We start from the raw sequence: 19,501 nt of genomic DNA on the forward strand, positions 1-19,501 counted from the left end.
AAAGCAGTTTTGCTTTTTGTTTGCTCGTTTTGTTTTGTTTAAAGGGTGTCAAATGCTCAAGTTAGGAAAGACAGTGTTGAACTTTTTTGGCATTTATTGAGTTAATTGTTTTTCTTTTTCCTTCGCATACACTGAGTGGTTATGCAATATAAAAAGCTCCTTTTCATATCCCTTGGTGGGTACTGGGACTCCACATATAGGATCCCCCCTCCCTCAAAAAAAATCCAGTCGGTGCCAAAATCTACATTTTCATTTGGCGAACTAGTTAAATCTATTCATAATCTGGTGCCTGAATCAAATTTCAGAGCCGACTAGACTGCCTTGGCTCCTGGGTTTTGTTTCTCGACCTGTCTCCGACTGAGTTTAGCTATGATGTTACATCTTTCGCTGTAGACTTTCTAATAAGGGTGGCCTGTTTTCCTTTGCCACTGAGGGTGCATACACAAGACTCAGCATTTCCGAGCAGGGGCCCAGTTAGAGCCACCAAGGAGCATTCTTTGGAAAGAAACTCCTTGTTTCTGTAACGTTTTTCTCTAAATGTTCACTTTAATGGCTCTCACACTACATAAAACTCTTGTTCACAGTCGTGAACAAATTGTGCAAAGGGTGTTGTCAGGAATCCAGAGAGAAGGCATGAAGACCTGCGGATTGCAACGTAAAGACGCAGGATTTCTCTATTTGTGTGACAAGGGGACGTGGGAACACAGAGCAAGAGCAGAGTGGGCTGCCCGGTTGCTGAGAATGGCTGTTACTTTATTTTCTTGAGAAATATTCAGAGAGAAGGAAAAAGAAGAAATAAGGGAGAGAAGAGAACACAGGCAAGTCATTAGAATACAACGCAGCTGGAGACTTTGTGGAGATGAGAAATTAATGATCGGGTTATTGAACATTAGGAGGTAAAGGTAGTCTCGGCTCAGTACTCACAGGACACATAGAGTATGATTATCCTGTCTGGCTTACAAATTGGGTGATACCTGGTCACCCTATATATTAGTCCTTTTGCAAAACCAAGGTAAGTATTTTAATACATTATTATTTTGTCATAAGAAATTTTGGCCCAGTTGTTCTCAAAGCAGTTCTGTGTTCTGTCATTCAAAGAAAAAGTCAAATGGCGCATCATGCCGCTATTTATTTCGATACTCCTATGGAATTCTGTTAGAAATGGTTCTTAGAAATCGGGGTGCAGACCAGGATTTGGCCAAAGAGTGAACGCTTTGATCTCGGGGTCTGTGGAGCCTCTGCTACAATTTTCCCCACTCTGCTGCCATAGCTCACAAAGAGAGCCCTAGACGGTATGTGAACAAATAGGCACGGCTGTGAGACAATAAAGCTTCATTTACCGAAAGGATGACAGGCCACCTGGGACTTGTGGACCACCGATGGCTGATCCCTGATTGAGAAGAACATTTGTCATCATGCAATAAGTAAAAAAGGCTATAGTACAATATGGAAAATGCCGTACGTACACACACACACACACACACACGACTTTTATATATATTATATATTTATATACGATTTATATATGCTTATATGTAAAATATATTTACTAACATGTAAATAAACATGGTCTCCTACTACATTAAATGGGTCAATCTTAGAGTCGTGAATCCCTAGTGAATCAGTTGTGCCCATGGGTACTCAGGATTTTCTTAAGTGATCATTTTTCACTCTTGTACCTAAGAAAAGGGGGCGGGGGAGTGAAAGTCTACGTGTGCTGGCCTTTTTCTGAAGCACGCTGTGGTGCTTGGATTCATGACATCTAGGAGGCTGGTAGGGACTCCCCTCCCGCACTGGGTAGTGAGGCGCCTGGTTTACTTATTTAACAGCTTCTTGTTGCAGTCTCCTCTTCAGTCTAGAACAGGAGAAAAAAAAAAGAAATGAACAACAGGCCATGGGACGTCTATGAAGCTCAGCTGGTATAGGTAAAGCTCATATAATAGTATCTGGCACATGCTCAATACATACCATTTCTTTCCTGACCTGTGTACAACCAGAGTATCTGATATTTGTCACACCGGAAGTTTTAGAGGTTTCCTGAGCAAATTTGATAGCTACTTTGATTTTTCTCCATGGATCACCAACAAAGAAATTCAAATCATATATTGTTATTTGTTGAAATTATTAGCTCCGATCACCATAAAGTTTGCTTGGTGAATAACACTTGAAAAGAACAAAAAAAAAAAAAAAAAAAAAAAAGGAATTGATGACAATAAAAAAAAAGCTGTATCATAAATAATGGCATAGATCTTAAGTAGCTAGATCTTGAAGACATCCATGAAGGTCTAAATATTATACTTTAAGTATAATTTAATTTTAGTCTAGTTGATGGCAAATATTATATGTCCAAATGTTGGGTCCTAGGGTGCCCACGGGAAGCATTATTTCTGCGTTTGTCTGCAAGGGTGCATCTTGACCTGATTAGTGTTTGAATCAGTGGACCCAGGAAAGTCCACTGATGATGTCCTCCCTGATGAGGGTAGGCATCATCCAGCTCACAGAGGGTCTGAATAGAGTAACAGGCAGAGGAAGGGAATATGTACCTTTTATTTCCCCTGAATCACTGCTGGAGCTGAGACATCTTATCTCATCTTCTCTCGGAATGGGATTTACACCGTTGCCTACTGCCTTTGAACTTGTGCTGAATTATATCATTAGCTTTCCTGGGCCTCCGACTTGGAGAGGGCAGATTAAGGGACTTCTGGGTTTCCACAACTGTGTAAACCAATTCTTCATGATAATTTCCCCTCGTGTGTGTGTGTGTGTGTGTGTGTGTGTGTGTGTGTATAAATTATGTGTATCACATTGGTCCTGTTTTTCTCTGGAGAACCTTGATTAGTAGAGTACACATTTTAAAAATGTGTCCTAATGCTCTGTTCCGGCCCACCTCTGAGCTTTGTAAGAACTGTAGCCTGCGTGAGACTTTTCAACTATACTCTCCTATCTGCAATGCCTGATATCTCACACTACAGAAAGTTGGACAGGGAGACAATTTCCCTTTGTATAACCATAAGCACGTACTAACAACCCTACTAAGAAATAGCTTTCACGTTTGAATAATGGTCTTTTCCCCTTGAATTTTTCTCTACAAATATTGCCAGAGAAAATGCATTAATACCACCAAAAATATAGAAATAGTCAATATTTTATTCCATTTCTAGCAAAAAACAGGAGTTTAGTAGAGAACGCTGGTGGTGGAGAAATTAAGGAAATGCGGATGGCGATTAGGGAAATGGGGTCCCCACTAAGCAGAAATCTCTGCTGTGGTGAGAACTTACATGGTAGATATTTAAACTTTCCTTTTTCATGACCTTAAAAGAAACCCATCAGCCTGTGTTTTTCTTTTTCTTTCCCAACCTTATGATTAAGCTTTTGTTAGCCTCCTCCTGTCGTTTCCCACATTGACCTTCTTGGTTACCATGTTTTTCCTTTGTAAGTGCAAGAGCACTGGTGTGAATCCCCTGCTGAAGCCAAACCTAGGGGCTATAGCAAAAGGCTGTGAGCAATTCCCTCTGCCAGTAGGTGTGAGCCAACTCTCTCTTAATTAGGTATCATTTCTGCCCTTTCTATTCTCAACCACATTCTCAATTTCCATGCTATTGTAATTTTCTCCCTACTCGGCACTCACCATCCCAGCTAGAATTTTTTGCTTTTTAAATCATAATGAGAAATGTCTGTTTCACTGGATGAAAAGGGTGAGGGTTTTTGTCTGTCTTGTTCATATTTATTTCTCCTGTGCCCATTGCCTGGCACATTGCACATGGTAGGTGCTCAATAAATATTTACTGAATGAATTATCTGAAAAGCAATCTTCAACACCTCAGGTACTCAGAATAATACTTTGGAAATATTATTTTGGCCAATTGTGGTTGTGGAGACGTCTCAAAATGACGCTCACTGACTGTAAATATCTCATTTAATTTGAAATCAGGCTTTCATAATGCAAAATCAAATAAGCAAATGATAAAAACATGTTAAGAAAGAAAAGTAAGCTAACTGTGTGCCTTTTTTTTTTTTTAACTGAGTCTGCTGGTCTTTTATTAAGCTCTTTTTCTTTTCAAAAACAGGATAGATACTAGGAATGCTAGCATAACTAGAACTATGCTAGTTACCTCATGACTCAGTTTGTGCATTCATGAAACAACTCACCTGGAATGAAGCACTGAGAGGGAAGTTTCCTCCATGTTCTCATCTAGACTTAGGCTTGTATCATAAGGAAATTCAATAGTACTAATGGTTTATGAGCTAAGAAGAGGGAGAGGAATCCAGTATACCACTTATTGGTTTTTTAAGGAAATCTTCAATTTCCTTCCTGGGAAATACAATGGAAGACCAGGACCAAAGAGTAACACAGTGGTTGACTATGACCATGACCTCCATGTTCCAAGATCTATATCACCACCTGGCATAGCATTACTTTATTTCTGTGCCTTCTTTAAAAGAAGGCGAGAAAAAAAAAATTTTTTGTTTATTTTATATGCGGTACCCAGGATCGAACCTGGGGCCTCACACATACCAGGCAAGCACTCTACCACTGATCCACAACCCTGGCCCCTACGTTTCCTTTCTCTAGCACTCTTTATTTGCATAGCACACTGTCTTGGCCATTATTCAAATGCTCTTGTAACTAATTGGGTAGAAGCCTATGTCCTGTACCCCTGTAAATTCTACAAGGGAGACAACGGTCACTTCCAAATTCTACCTGAGGCACTTCACAAAGCACTAAATAAATCTCTTTTGAATACATGCAGCTGGTTAAATCATGTGCAAAGTCAGATTTTGATATACTGAAGTGATCAGAGAAAGTATCTGTGGCAACGGAGAGAGCTTCCCTTCTATTGCGGGACCATCTCTGCTCCTCTCAGCAGACACATTGTTCTGACGTGATCCCACATGCCCACATAAACCTCATTCAGGTTTTAAGGTCTGTGTGTGCGTGGGTGGCCCTGTCATGTCCTACCCATATCCAGTGACTGTGCCATGGGCCATGTGGTCACTGTGGTCCCAGGGGCAGTCCTGCTTGGCACTCATGTCTTTTTCTCCCAGGGACATGCTTCCTTTTCTATCAGGAGGCAGGGATCGAAATGAAGTCCTGGAAACATGTCTTTACAGAGCCTGAACATGAATTCTCCAGTTGTTGACGTAGTTCCCAAAGATTCAGGAACTTCCGGGGCCATTTTTCTCACATGCAGATGTCCACCAAAGGATCCCAGAGGCAGAGCTGTCTTGACTCCTTGTCCTCATGCTAGAAGACAAGAAAGGCCCCAAATTCTAGTTTTTTTTTTTTTTTTTACTAATTTAAGCACATTTAACCTGGAGAGAAAGCCAAAAGGCTGGGTTGGTTGGGGTCATTTATTCTGCCAAGTTTGGGTGGGTTTGTACTAACCAAGTTCTCGGGGCCAGCCCTGATCATTATGAGCTGGCACAGTAAATTAAGCTACCACACCTTTAATGAACTTAATTCCCTTATTTTGACAGAGTTCCCATTTCCAGTGATGCACACTTTACATTTTAGACACTTCTCCTATAGGTGTTTGCCAAAGGCCCCTTGCAGGCAGCCAAGCTGGGAATTAGTCAGAAACTAGTAGGAGAAACATCAAGATCATCTTTACGTGTTCTATGAGCCAGATTTGGGCCTTCACTGTCCAAGGGTCGAAAGCTCTTAGGGTAACCTTGGTGAACTTGCTGCACCTCCCTCTTCCCTTCGTGGTTCCCCTGAATTTTGCCCCATTCATAGACCAGGCCCTTGACCAAGGGCAGTGAAGAGTATCAGATATGAGCACACTACACAGTTGCTCACTGCTGAACATCACCATCAGGAGTTTGGCTCTCCTGACAGGGAAAGAAACAGAGAGGGGTTATGGGGAGACAGCAGACCCACCAGGATACAGATGAGGGACATTCGCTCCCAATAATTGATCTATAAGTGACAAAAGTTTTGGTTTGGGTGCTTGAGGTCCGTGGGAGTTGAGGACATGATCTCAGATTCTCATTGAGTTTTACCAAGAATGATAATTAGCATTATGGCTTGAATCTTCAATGTCCCCCAAAGACCCATATGCTAAAAGCTTGATCACCAGCCTGTGGTGCTACTGAGAGGTGGTGGCAACCTTCATGAGGTTGGGACTGATGGAAGGAAGTCAGGGCTTTTCCCCTTGAGGGAGATATGGGGACCCCTTTCCTTCTTCTCTCTCTCTCTCTCTTGGCTTCCCAGCTGCCACAAAGTGAAAAGTTTTGCTCCACTCTGGGCTCCCTACCAAGAGTTTCTGCCCCACAACAGGTGCCAAAGCAGCAGATTCAACTGACTCTGGACTCAAGAAATCTTGAGACAAAAATAAACCTTTCGTCCTTGTAAGCTGTGACTCAGGTATTTTGTTACAGAGACAGAAAGCTGACTAATACAATGAGTGATGTGCTTCCTGCGTCCTACCAGAGCAATAAGTACTTCAAAAGCAGAACCTACATTAACTCTTAAAATTTATTCAAGGTCAAACAACTATTAAGCGTTAGAACTAGGATCAAGATTCACATTACCCAATGTTAAAACCCATGCCCTTAAAGACTAATCCTAGGACCAGCAAACTATTTATTACTATAAAGAGACAGTAATGAAGTCTTCTAGGTTAGGTGACCAGGTGTTCTGTGGCAAATATACAATTCTGCTATTGTAGTAAGCCATAGACAATATGCAGATAAATGACTGTGGTTGTTCCAATAAAACTTTATTTATAAACATACGTGGCAGGGCACATTTGCCCCATCATTTATAATTTTCTGATATAGAAAAGGTTCTATACACTAAACTTGATTTTTTGTGGGGGAGGGTACTGGGGATTGAACTCAGGGGCACTCAACCACTGAGACACATCCCCAGTCCTATTTTCTATTTTATTTAGAGACAGGGTCTCACTGAGTTGTTTATCATCTCGCCTTGCTGAGGCTGGCTTTGAACTTGTGATCCTCCTACCTCAGCCTCCAGAGTCCCTGGGTTTATAGGTGCATGCCACCGTGCCCTGCTAAACTTAATTTAAAAAAAAATTAAGAACGTTTCATTCTTTTAACAATTTCTGGAGGGTTGAATCCTAGAATATTGCATTCTATTATCCTAGAATATTGCATTTTATTAGGATCTCTGTTTTCTCTTCTACTAGACATTCAACAAATACTTATTGATTACTAATCTAAAAATTTACATTAATTCCTAACTTTTTACCTTGCTCTCTCATTTTTGATCTTTCTTAATGAGCCATCTTGTTTTTTTCTTAAGAGTATCTCAGTTTCTATTATTTGGCCAAAGCTCCCAAAACTTCAGATTATAAAAAGTCTTTTTTTTTTTTTCCTGGAAAAAAATCACTTGTAGTTCAAGATATGAGGTGATTTTTTATTTTTATTTTTTTGATATAAAGCACTCTGTCACTCTCCCTTTGGTTTCGACTTGGGTTGTGTATAATCGGCAGTTTGAGAATCTGTAATGGATTTTCCAGGAGGAGACTGATGAAAATGTCAACTTTCTAAACAAAGACAGTCGTCAGAATGTTCTTTCAGAAATCCAGATTATTCACTGTTTTCAGCTCTTCAATAGTAAGGGGGCATTGCCACCTGGTGGAAAAAATATTGAGGGGGTTCAGTGGTCACCTGGGGAAAACATGGATAAGTACCTGGATGCAGACTGGAGAATTCTACCCTGGAAAGACAGCTCAGGGCTTGATGGTGTGAAAACTGACTTTCTTCCATGTTTGGAACCTAAAGCAATTAAATCCAAGTGAACATTGTTAGTAGTTGCATCAGAAAAGATAAAGGCAAACCGCTTTAGAACGAGATGACTTGAAGTGCCGAATGTTATTTCTAGTTATTGAAACTCCCCTGGAGTTATTTCTCCCTCATTTATAGAATTTTCCACTCTTTTTCTATAATTTTAAATTACTTCCTCTGCATGGGCTATTTTTATTCCCATTTTCTATAATGCTCAAGTCTTCTATATACATCCTCTTAACTTTAACCTAATTTGTCTTTGGGCTACTTTTTATGTTTTTAGTCTTCATTGGTGGCCTGTATCTGCTGGTCCTAAGTTTTATCCGCCTGTTTGGTCAAGCGCTCTGAAATCTCCTTTCCCTTGCTTGTTGTTTTTCTAAATCTGCTCTCTAAAGTGTTAAGCGTGATTTATTTCAATGGCTATCTCCAATGCTTCTGTTCACTGACCTCTTTCTAACCCCAACTTCATCCTTGACATTCTTCCTTGGGTTCCAGCTGTGGTTCCCTAATTCTACTCCTCGGGCTGTCCTCCTTCCTTCTGTCTGTGTTTAATATGGCTCTTCTCGCCCAGGCTCCTTATCTTTGAGTATGGAAGCTGAAAAATGTTAGCATCAGACCTTTCTCTGACAGAGCCTGCTTTCCGGATGCATGCGTTTTGAATTCTTGTAGCTTCAGGCATCCTTCAGACCAAGCGTGTGTCTGCTCTCCAAGTCCTGTACCCAAACTGGGTCTCATCCTGTTTCTCCAGAGGTTACCCTACACCCAGCATCCCTTCACATCAACCCAAACTCACTTTTGCCCAAATCAAAAGGCACATAGCTACTATCATGATAATCCTGTTTCCCAATTCTTCCATTTAACCAAAGACACATATTTTTCTATATTTGGTATTAGAAATCTTAGGACAATTTTTTAAAATCCTCTCTCATTTCTGTCCATTCTGTCACCAGATTGCCCTTGCTTCTTCGGAAGTGTAGACAGGATGCGAGCTTCACTAGTGGAAAAGTCTGACATCCTTTGCTGACCGCTGCCTCCCAGCACCCAGCACCCAGCACCCAGCACCCAGCACCCAGCACAGAGCTTAGCACATCGTGAACTTTCATAAATATCTGCTGATACATAAAGGAATAAATGTTCAGACTCCTTTCTCTGTTCCATCCCACCCACCAACCTCTGGGTCACAATTCATTCTCTTCATTTCTCAAAGGAACAATCTTTTAGATTTTAGTCCTCCAACTTGAGTCTTGATCAAACTCACACAGGGACTCATTAAAGGATGTTCCATGAGCCCAATTTCCAGGTATCATGACTCACTAGGCCCAGATATCTGGATGCTAAATGAACATAACACCTCACCCATAATCCTGGATTTTCTCACTCTCTTTCCTTCTATTTTATTCTGGTAAACTGCTATCTAAACTGGAACATTCTATTCCGTTCAGGAAACAAATACAGAATTTTCCTCTTTGGCTTTTATTCATATTATTCTAAGTTTCTCAAACAAATTCCATGTTAAAAAGAGCAAGAATTAGGGCTGGGGAGATAGCTCAGTCAATAGAGTGCCCTGGGTTCGATCCCCAGCACCGCAAAAAAAAAAAAAAAAAAAAGGTAAGAATTAGAAGATCTGTTTTCAGATTCACAGATTTATTTCCTAGGTCCTTAATCTATCAAATCCTATGTATAGCATGTGGCCTTTCTGAGGATCAAAGAGGTGATTTCTATGAAATTAACTTGTAAATGAAACACTCACTCTGTCAGTTAGACTGTTGGTTGGGTATTTCCTGTCCACTATATCTGTTAGAAAACAGTCCATGACAATGTGCTTGGAAAATTACAATTTCAGTGGAATGCTTCACTTGCTGCCTAGAAATATCAGAAATGGCATTTCTTTTATACTGTTTTTAAACCAGTAATTGGTTCTTCATGAGAAATTGCACATGGATCAATATCCGAATAAATTTCGATTTTTGCCTTTGGAAGAACCAATGTATGATCTAAGATGTAAGAGAAAGAAAGCAGATGAAGGTGAACAGAAGTTCGTCTTTGTGTAAAACCGCTTTCTTGCTCAGTAGGAATCTGTTTGTTTAGTGGAGGAAGGAGGCCTACAGGAAGTCAGTGCCCAACTTCCCACGTTAATGAGTGGTAAATTCATGGAGACTCAAACTTTCTCACTAATCTATTCTCTAGGTCTGGCTATTGCAGAAGCTTTATAAACTATTGTTAGTTAAGAAGCCCGTTCTTCTATTATGGAAACTTAATTGTAGGAAAAGACCTAGAACTCTTGCTTTCCACCCCTATTCTTCTTTGGGGCTATTTGCTATTCTTTTCTTAACCACTTCGTCCAAACCGCTCTTTACAGTTCCCCAGTGGAAAGCTCAGGAGGATGACTGGAAGCTGCCCACCCAGCCTCACCTGGAGGCTGAGTCTTTCTGAGCCTTCTAGTAGCTTCGGTTGCCATGTGACTGAATTGCCACCAGTGGAATGTGTTCCAAGTAACTAGACATGCAGCTGGCACCAACTGCTGTTCAAATATTGGTTAAATGAATAGAGAAATAAACACAGCAGGGGAAATGCAGTGTGTCACTTCTGCCTCTCTTTTTAAAAATCCTGTCCTTGAACCTTTGATCCAGCTTTGAACAGGCAGATGATCAGGGCACTCGAAGGCGGGGGTTGGGCAAATTTTTTTTTTTTTTTCTGTAACAGATCAGATAGCAAATATCTTAAAAGCCATAAAGTCACTGACATATTGAACTTTGCTATTCTAGCACCAAAGCGACCATAGACAATATGTCAGTAACTGGATATGGCTGAGTTCCAATAAAATTTTATATTCAAAAACAGTGGGCCAGATTTGAGCTTTGAGCTACAGTCTGCAGATGCCTGTTGTAAGAGGTGATGTAGCAACTGGGTGGCAAAAAGTGGAGTATATGAGGGACCTCACTCGACTGAGCTGCTGCATCCCCCCAAACCATGCCACTCAGGACAGCAAAGCATCATGGAAGAGAAATCAACACCTTTCTTCCTCAAGTCGTCATGCTTCGATGATCGTTTATTACAGAAAAGCTAAGTAGCAGAGGCATACAGAATGCTTTAAAAGAAAGTGCCAAAGGACGAATGATCTCGCTGATACGTGGATGATGACACATAATGGTAGGTGAGAGGGGGGCAAGAATGGAGGAAGGAGGGACTGTATAGAGGGGTGGGAGGGGTGGGGGGAAGGGAAAAAATAACAGAATGAATCAAACACCATTACCCTATGTAAATGTATGATCACACAAATTACTACTTCATGTACAAAGAATCAACATGTATCCCATTTGTTTACAATAAAAATAAATTATAAAAAAAGAAAGTGCCAATCGTGTTTATTGTCACGTTTTGCTCTGATTTCTCTTATTACTGTTATCTTTTGAGATCTATAATAAGCATGGGACAAATCACCTATGATTAATTACTAAAGTAGCCATTGGGAGGAGTGAAAAACAAAACAAAAAAATCCCTACTGTAGTGTTTGGTAAATTAACTTACTTCAGCATCAGGACATCTGGATTATTGTAGCATTTTAATTTCATTTTGACAAGTGAGAAAGCAAAGGAAGAGAGGAGTGCAATGTCTTCCCCAAAATCACAAAACTAGAACATGGTGAGATTCGGATGGAAATTCAATTTCATCTAATTCCAAAGCCTGTGATTACCATGGCTTCTGTTGGAATAGCCTCGAGACCATTTTTTTTGGATGTGTGTTATTTATTCTGTATCAAGGCCGACTGTATGCTGACTGGAAGGGAAATTCACGTACAACGTATTCTTTATGATAACCAAACATACAAAATCTACAATAATATACACAACCACCCTTTAGTTGTGGTCCATGCCCTTACAAACAACCTGTGTTACTGTTTGTATCTAGCACTATCCCTCACAAGGTTACTTCTTAGGCAATCAAACCATGTTCAGAGGTAAAAAGTTTGAATAACCAGAGTAACAACCTCATTAGTGGATTAATCCATTTGATGGGTTAATAATTTGAATGCACTCCTGAGTGGCAACAGTAGGCAAGTGACTGGAGGAGATGGGTCCCTCAGGCCTGCCCTTGGGGACTCCATCTTGTCCCTGATCCCTGCCCGCCCTTTTCCCAGCTGCCCCAAGCTGAGGGATTTCCTCCGACAAGCCCTCATACCATGGTACTCCCCCTCACTTCAAACCCAGAGCTGTGGACTGAACTTCAAAACAAGGAGCCCAAAATAAACTTTCCTCCGAAGTTGCTATTGTTGGGTGAGTTGATTAGAATGGCAAACATACTCGCTCTCACAGCCTGCTCCAGGGTTCACAAAAAGAGAAGGGAATCTGTGAGCGGTCCCTTCCCCGTGTGGTGCACGTTACCCACATGTGGCTGTTCAGGTTAATTGAATTAATAAAATACGAAAATGTGTCATTCCAAAATTGACATGGCCTGATGTCATAGGCCACAGTTAGTGTGCTCAGTGGTCACAGGCAAGTGGGTACTACTTTGTCTTGCTGAGATTACAGGTCATTGCCTCATCAGTGAAGAACTTTCTCCTAGATACCATGACTTTCTCCTCCTTCGCCAAATGTGGCTCTGTAAGCTCAAGCTCTCGGTACTTGACCTTTGGGGTACCCAGGTGGCTATTCCACTAGGAGCCCCAGAGGAAGCTGCCCCCACCTCCAGATGCCTTTATTTGGCCCCTGTATGACCCCTCCTTCTTTCCTTTATTTATTTATTTCTCTGTCCACCCTCACAGCTCTGCCATTTATGTGCTCGTTCTCATTCCTCCAATACTAATTGCTTCTCAACTGAATGGAGCCAGGGTCTCCAAATGGCCCAGAAGTAGAAAGAAGGGGAAGAAAAAAGACCCAAGACAGCGTGAGGAATCTGCCTTCAGAGTGTGGAATCTGCTCACCAACTGCTTTTTCACACAGCCCACATGAACTCTCCTCTAAACCACTAAGCTCAAAGAATGTTTGCATCTCTTTACAACCCCTGCGAGCACCCAGAAGGAATGTGTGTAATGTCCAGACGCCTCAATTTTTAATAGTATGTTTGTTCATATGCTCATCTTCGTATGTGTAGCTTCCTGCCCAGTTGAGAAGGTGGAATCCCAGCTGAGCAACAAATGCCCACCAGTTGCACCTGGCCTCTCAGCTCTTGTTTGAGAAGTTACTCTGAAGGCAACCAAAAATGCATCTTTAGACAATGCTTTTGCTTAGGTTGGGGTCATTTTATTAAGAAAACAGAATCTCTAGAGTTCACCAAGGTGGACGCTTCAGGGAAGACCAATACTTATTTAAACAGGTCACACAACTATGGCTTTCCTGCTGCATCCATAATCATGAAGGAAACTTGATGCTAGGCTCCAGTCTACACCACAGTGTGAAAGATCCTGAAGGTAACCTTAACTGCTTGGCCTCTGCAGAAGATGCTGAATGCCATGACTGTGACATTTCATTACAACCCCAGTGAACCAACTCAGTACACAGATCCCTACAGGAATGGGTTTTCCAAGCACAAAGACACTCACAGAGACTGACTGAACCTCTTGCTGGTGGTTATGCTTTGCTGAAATTGTGCATAGGATAATACCTTTATGGAAAACCAGCCACATGTCAGAAATCTTGGGACTTTATACTTGTTCTTAACACGATGAGGGACTTCTATCAAGAACTGGTCCAAGGGGTGCTTTGTGATTTAGATGTTTAATGAAATAACTATTTGCCTTCCGGAGTGAGAATTTACTTTCTTTGAGACTCCTTTGGAGTTCTTCATTTTAAGATAAGCTCAAATATTGACAGAACTGAAACTGAGATTAAAGGACATATAAAATGCATTAGTGTGATACCAAGAGAAGAAGAAAGAAAAACCAAGGGGCCTCCCACTGTAAATAAGAGCAGCAAAGCCTCTTAAGAAAACACCACCAAGTTTCACTTGTGCACATGATGAAATGGATTAGGGTTACAGTGGTCTACAGAACAGGAGGGATTCTTCACCTTGACACCCCCTGGAACAAACCACAGTTTTACCAGAACTTCCCTTTGTATTCATTTTGTCCATTTTCTTTTTGGTGTGTATTATAATCTGATGCATAATGAGAACCAGCTGTTTTCCCTGGGAGGAAAAGAGGGCAATTCCCACCAAACAGTTTAGAAGTTGGGTAGGCAGAGAATCAGCAGCCCAGGAAACCACTTATTAAGACACAAAAAGAAAGATGGCATTTGATGGGACAAGGGGGGGGGAGGATATTCATGCGCTGATACCCTCATTATCAGAGACCAAATGATCCATTTACACTGTACATTACCTGAGGCTTCTGATATTTCCCAAGCAAGTGTTTGCATGCTTCATTAGCTGATTTTTAGATGTATGCCAATCTGGCAAGAAAAAAAAAATGTATCCTACTTGTGATAGAAGCAGGATTCAGGATTCAAATGATGACTAATTATTGACAGGGGTAAATAGAGAATTATATGGTTCTCAGTTAGTATAAATTAATATGTTTAATGTAAGGGAAGGACAGAGCAAAGGGGAGTTCCTATTTCCCCTTGTAAAATATTTACTATTCAGGTCCTCGCCCCTTCCACCAGTCAAATATTTACTGTCAAAGTCTAGGCGTGAGGTGAGACATGTGGCCATTCCTGCTGTTACAGTCTGCGTGGGACTAAGAGCCTCAAATTTGCCTTTCCTTTGTCACTCTGGCTCTTGGCGCTCATGGGAAAAGAAAAAAAATATCACTGAAGAAGTTTTCTGTCATTCCACAAGCTGTGGAACAGAAAATCAAATGTTTTATAAAGGCTCTTGAAAATCTGTGTGGGCATTGTTGAGGAGTTTGAGATTCTATGACAGAATTAATCATTGGATGATTCATTTGGAAGTCTCCTTTCCTTTCCCTCATTGCACCGTACTGACTTTTCCAAAAAAATATGCATCCTTTATCTTGTAAATTAGTTTGAGATACAACAAAGGTGGGTAATAGGTCTGCAAAGGTTTTGCGTTTTACAATATTTTTTTAGTATTCTCAGAATAAAGGTACCATTTATTCGAGAGATCAGCAGCCCACTTTCCGCACCAAGTAAATCATGTGGTTTACTCTGCCTTCTTGGGCATCCTGAGGGTACCGCTTGATTCCTCCTAATGGATAAGAGTGTAAGGGGAATAGACAGGGTGGGAAGGACAGAAGTAGCGTCGGCTGACAACTTTAAAAGTGCAGAAAGACAACTTTCCCTGGCTACACACCATTATTTTCACCCATCTCATTCAGCCTGATATTTGACTCCTGTCTATTTTTTTCCATAGCTATCCAAAACAAGCAAATGTGTGCTGTTTGTTGCAACAGGATTTACACGTCTGAAATGACTCAGCTTTCAACACTTCCTAAAGATTTGTGATCTGAGTCAACTTCCTAATAAAACTGACCAAAACACCTAGCTAGAATTCATCTATTCCTCAGAGGGGTATAAACAAAGGCTTTGGGAATGAATATACGGTTCTGCTACCTCTGCTAGGTGGATGGGAGCTTTCTGCCTGGACATTTCTCTTCTGTTTTAATGTTTTCAACTGCAGCAATGTGCTAAACAGAGAAAATCCATTCTCAGGACTTTCTGGGATTTGGGTCAAATGTCTCTTGGTTGTCAATCTAATCTTAAGGTTCTTTAAACAAAAGAGCTTTGTCTCAAAACATGGATCGGTTATTTCCTAAACTAGGTGAATAGCTTGCCTTACCTAAGGCAGGAAGCCATTTTATTAATGGCATTTGGGACAAATCCACAACATTAAAACATTTGATATTGCACATAAATACAAACGGAATATAAATCTGGCTGAGAACAAGGGAAATGCCCAAACCCAATCTCTTTTAAATTTCTTAAAGTTAAGAAAACTATTTTTTTCTGTCCCAAATTCTTATAATATGCTTCAATTTTTTTTTTTTTTTTTTTTTATTTCTTACCCTTACTCTCATTGAAAACCAATGCCTTAAACACTTCGTGCTCCTTTTAATTTTCATTGGAAAACAGCTGTTTGGCAAAATTGTTTTTAAAACTTCCCTGAAAGACACAAATAACAATGGAAACATACCTTAGCAAGTTTTTTTTAAAGTGTTCACATTTTGCATTACAATAATGACTTACTTCAACTGGGAGTATTGGCCTAGTGCAACTTCAAATATTTTCTTATTTGAAGACCCCTGAGGAGGTTTGAAAAAAGGGCACTATCAGAATGGTTCTTCGCATCTACCTCTGACATTTCCCTTCATTCATAGTTTCTTAAAAAAAAGAGAGAGAGAGAGAGAGAGAGAAAGATAGAGAATAAAAGAAAGAAAATGAAGGAAGGAAGGAAGGAAGACAGGTAACCAAAGAATAAAACAAGGGAAAGAATTCAGTGAAGAATGGCACCCTTCTGGTCTTCCAACCAAGGCGATACAAATATGGCGCACTCAGGAAGTCCCACAGGGTATTTGCAGATTGAATGACATCACTTCCTTGCCCACCTCCCATCTTAGAGCTTCTGAATCTTTACAAAAGAAAGTCAGGCATTCTGTACTTTTAAGAAAGCTCTTCAAATGGTTGTTATGCATACTAAATTTTGAGAAAGAACTGAATTGCATAAATCTATGCCAAAACACAAGCTCAAGCTAAGGCTTAATGCATAAAATAACAGATTAATAAACACAGTTATTTCAAAGTGTTCAAAAGCCTGTAAAACTACAGACACTATTAACAAAGTTGAACCATAATCTATGATTAGTAAGATGTTAATATTCAGTGTAAACACCAACAAATTGATTTAAAAATAGCAAGTAACTGTGGAGAAGCTTTAAGCAAACTCTTTGAAAGCACATTTCAGAAAACAATAAACTCAAATATTCAAAGAATGTGAAGAGATGTTCCATTTCATTGGTGATCAGGGAAAGGCAAATCAAGCTAAAATAAAATGGCGTTTCACAAAATAGCAAAAATTAACAAGTATTATAGGAAATAAGCCAGGGAGGAAAAACAAGTACCATATGATCTTACTCAAATGATATCTAAGAAATTTGATTTTGGGGGAGAAGAGAGTAGAATGTGGGCTATCAGGACTGGGGTCCTTGGTCTATGGGGGATAGGGCAGAAAATGTTGGTCAAAGGATACAAAATTGCAGTGAGGAGGAATAAGCTTAAGAGATCTATTGTTCAGCAAAAGCACTGTAATTAATGTTGATAGATTGTATTCTAGAAAAATGCTGGGAGTGGATGTTAAATGGTCTCACCAGAACAGTGCTCATGATATGAGGTGATGCATGCTTTCATTATCTAAATTTAACCATTCCATATAATCCACATAATACTGCAATACACCATGTTGTACATGACAAATACATAAACCTTTATGTAAATTTTAAATAATATAGGTAAATGAACTATGATATTACAATTCATGGTCAGAAAGACAAACAGCAATTTTCATACAGTCCCAATAGGTAAATTAGAGCAAACACTTTGGAAAAAAAAAGTCATAATATCTAACAAAATTTAAAATGTGCGTGTCTTATAACTCAAAAAGTCCATATTTAGGTATATAACTTACTTAAAAAAGCAAAAACAAACAACAAAAAAGTGAAAACACTACCGTGAGCTTTGTGCAAAAGGATACCCTCATGGAAATAGTCATGGTAATTCTACCTATATTTGCCCACATCAGAAATGGCCTAAATGCTCATCTAATGGAAAAGGTAAATGAAATACATGATTTTTTAAATTTGTGCATGTTAATTATACGGAAGAGTGGACTGCATTGTGACCTACTCTCACATACACATAACGCAATCCCATCGATTTAAATCCCCAGTACCTCCCCTTTATATGAAGAAACAATGTATAACACACTAAAGAATTTAAATAGAGTCATCCATACTTGTCAGAATGGGTAATTTTTCAAAGTTAAATTGAGTGATAGATATCAATGTTCATAGCAGCTGAATTCACAATAGCTAAGCTATGAAACCAACCTAGGTGCCCTTCAATAGATGAGTGGATAAATAAAATGTGGTATACGTACACAATGGAGTCTTCCTCAGTCATAAAGAAGAATGAAATGATGGTATTTGCTGGTAAATGGATGGAACTGGAGGCTACCACGCTAAGTAAAGTAAACCAATCCTAAAAAACCAAAGGCCAAATGTTCTCTCTGATAAGCCAATGCTGACTCACAATGGGGGGCTGGGTGGAAGTTTACCAGATTGGACAAGAGGATGGGAGGATGGGAGGAGGATAGGAATAGGAAAGTGGGTAGAATGAATCAGACATAAATCTATGTTCACATATGAATAACAATTAGTGTAATTCCACATTATGTACAACCACAAGAATGGGTATTATGACATGTCAAAATATATTGTACTGTAACTAAAAAGAGTAAATACAGAAATAAAAAATGATAAATTGAGTGACAGAAATATGTTACAGTAGGAAACAAGTATTATTTTCTCCTTTATGTGAAGTTAAAGCATGCAATGCCTGTGGACACACAGACATGCAGAGATCCATGTGAGTAACACCCATGTGGAAGGATGCATATCAAATTCACCACAACAATTGCATTTGGAAAGGAGAAAGAGATGGTACTAGGAGAGAGCATCAATTTCATCAATAAGAAAAGAATGCACATATTTATTCACTAAGCACTTTACATACAGTATTCCATCTTATTTTATAACAAAATCTATTGAATTATACCATTATTTCTCTTTTTTTCAAATGTTTTCTTGTATAAATACACACAGGTAAATACTTTAATGCTGATTTAAAATACATTTTTAGATTTTATTATTTCTGAGCAATTTTCTAATTTTTCTTAAAATAAGATTATATTTGCAATGCTGGTAAAACTTCTCTCCTTAGGGGAAAGATGAGTTTTTCTCCTGGTCTTTACCTCACCTGCACTATTTCTTATTTTCCTTCCCTCCTCTAACCCCATGCTTACAGAAAATCTTCTATTTCCAGCGTTAACTCAATTTTGCACCTCACATGCTTGTGGTCCACTGGAATTTAACTATCTCTGAACCGATTTGGTAACAAAAACCAAAAACAAATGCTTCCTAGTTTTAAAAGACATCATAAGGTAATACTGCTCTATTTTCCTGGAAAACCCTGACATTCTCCAAATTTAATACTCACCAATATGCAAATGTTTAAGAGGTCTACCTAGACCTCTTAAACAAGAAATTCATGCAAGTTAATTTCTTAAGCTGGGATTACTGGGAGACGCTGGTTTTCTTTTAGAAGAAATCTCTTCACCATACCCAGAAAATCACTTGTCTGTGCAAAATATCACCTCTTTAAACACAGTCGGATTCTGTTGGGAAGAGGGTGATTCCTGTTTACACTACAGGATTGCAGAGTTTATCACACGAACCACCATGGCTGACTAGTTATCAGGTGGGTGAGAGCTGAAGTTCCATGGTTGGCAGGAAAAAGCCATTCTTTCTCCACTTTTGAAAGAAAGGGCTGTGACCATTTATGTTGAGCAGGTTTCTGAAATACTGAGCAGACTGAAGATAGACTGAAGGGAAATACAAATCTGAAGCAAAAAATAAATAAATAAATAACCATTTTTAAAACACAGATAAATATTGTTTTATGCTATATATCCAACAGATTTGGAGCTATTTCCCAGATAAAAGCACAATTTTTGATAAATTCTTAACCAATGATGTGCAACCATCTTCTATAAGAGTAGGAAAGTAGAAAATAGAAAAAAG

The sequence above is a fragment of the Sciurus carolinensis genome, chromosome 3, assembly GCF_902686445.1.
Source record: "Sciurus carolinensis chromosome 3, mSciCar1.2, whole genome shotgun sequence".
In the NCBI taxonomy this organism is placed as follows: domain Eukaryota; kingdom Metazoa; phylum Chordata; class Mammalia; order Rodentia; family Sciuridae; genus Sciurus; species Sciurus carolinensis.